Source organism: Vulpes lagopus, chromosome 1 (genome assembly GCF_018345385.1).
Source record: "Vulpes lagopus strain Blue_001 chromosome 1, ASM1834538v1, whole genome shotgun sequence".
Taxonomy (NCBI): Eukaryota; Metazoa; Chordata; class Mammalia; order Carnivora; family Canidae; genus Vulpes; species Vulpes lagopus.
In genome coordinates this window covers 13,712,576-13,714,607 of record NC_054824.1, presented here as the reverse complement: position 1 = coordinate 13,714,607, position 2,032 = coordinate 13,712,576, and the positions used below count along the sequence as shown (strand labels likewise).

The 2,032-nt window shown below is 35.9% G+C and overlaps 1 pseudogene; it reads left to right on the top strand.

The window, feature by feature from the left end:
- Nucleotides 1–503: 503 nt before the first annotated feature.
- LOC121486363 lies at nucleotides 504–1,034 on the top strand (annotated as a pseudogene).
- The last annotated feature ends 998 nt before the right edge of the window (nucleotides 1,035–2,032 follow it).

Below are 2,032 nucleotides of genomic sequence, written 5' to 3'. Positions count from 1 at the left end.
TTGCAAATCAAAAACTAAACAAAATGTTTAAAGTAGAAAGAATGAAGGCAATATTTTCTGCTCAGAGGTAAATAAAACTAGGAAATAAAAACCCTGCCACCTGATAATTAAAAATTCATTAAAAAAATAAAAACAACTTAGGACTGAAGGAAGTCCCAACCAACAATTCAGAATACTTAGAAAAAAATAATTATGTCTCTTCCTAGCAGAACCACTTGTATCCAGCTAAAATAGTACTCAAAGAAAGTATATACACTTAAGAACCTGTAGAGGTAAACCAGTCAACCTGTAAAAATAAACACCCAACTCAATTATAAAAACAAGAAAAGACTGGTTAAATGAAAGCAGAAGAAAGGAATCGACAAAAAAGACTAAAAACTGGATAACAAAAAAATTCCATAACTAAACAAACTCAAGAGCTGTTTTAGTAAAAACAACAATATCAATAACATCAAAAGAAGACAATGAAAGTGTCCCCTGGCTGGCAGCTCAGAGGCTGCAGAATGCATGGAGTTTCTGTAAAAGACTGGAACCAGCAGGAGCTCCTCAGGGCTCTGGCAACCTTCCTCAAAAAGTCTGGGAAGCTGGAAATTCCTGAATCGGTGGACACTGTCTGGCTGGCCAAGCACAAAGAGCTTGCTCCCTAGGATGAGAACTGATTCTACACAAGAGCTGCTTCCACAGCAGGGCACCTGTACCTCTGGGATGGGGGTTGGGGGGGTGGCCAGGGTCGCCTCTAGGACCAGGATCTGCAGGGAACATCAGAGAAATCGGATCCTGCCCAGCCACATCCCCAGTGACTCCAAGAGCTTGGCCCACACAGTTCTCCAAGTCCTTAGAGAGGCTGAAAACGATGGAAAAGGACCAAGATGGGGGCTGCAAACTGTCCTCAGGGACAGACAGATCTGGACAGAATCGCTGGATAGGTGACAGTTGCCAACAAGAAGCATTACAACAAAAATGCTGAGTTAATAAATTGCCTCATTTGTAATCCTGAAAAAGAAAAAGACAATAAGAGATATAATTTTATCTGATCCAATCAATACATGAGAATAGTTTAGTTGATCCAGGCAATAAATGAGAATAAAGAAATAACCAGATCTTTGGAGGAAATTAGAGTCATAGGAGGCCATAATGAACATGAGACTCTGTCTGAAAATATAAATGAAGGAAACTATGAATATAATTTTAAGTATAATTTAAAAAAATGAATTTAGAAAGGTAGAAATTCTAAACAAGCCAATTACCATAGGAGAAAGAGAGAAAGTTATTGAAGAACATTATGACTAAATATATCAGGACAAGATATATTACATGGGAAATCTATTGGGTCATTAAGTAAAAATACTTTTAAATGCTGCAAACCCTTCCTTAGCCTGGAAGAAAGAGTTGTGGTTGGAGGTTCAATTACAAAGTAAGTTTTCTCTTGACTCCTACTGTCCTCTGAAATTATATTGTTTAGTGATCATGTTGTTTTTCTTTTCTTTAAAATTCCTGGTCACACTGAAATAATAAAACACTGCATTAGTTTAGCAATTAGAATGTCCACTTTCAAGAAGAATCAATATTCTGATTTTCTTCTATTTCCCTCTCCTTCAGAAAGGACTTACTGCTGATAGAAACAGGTAGGCAATGATGAGGAAGTCAACGTCTTTCTATTGCAACTAGTTTCAGGCCACTAAATTTTTGCAAGTTCTTCCGAGTGTTCTGTCTTACGAAACACTTTGGTAGTTCCTACTTCATACCTTACGGTCTTGATCAAAATTTCTATTGTTAACACTGTGACATAAAAATGATTCAACAAAATTCACTAAATGAATAATTTCAGTGAGAGAAATCATAAGAGTTGTGAAGACATTAAAAACACCTTTGATAAAATTCAATATCTATTTAAATATTTTTAACAAAGTAGGATTGAATGGATAATTTCCTAACTTGATAAAATATATTTATCTCAACCCTCAAACCAGCACAATAATTAATGTGTCTTTTAGTGTGGTGATGTCCATTATCACCACTATTACTTAACATA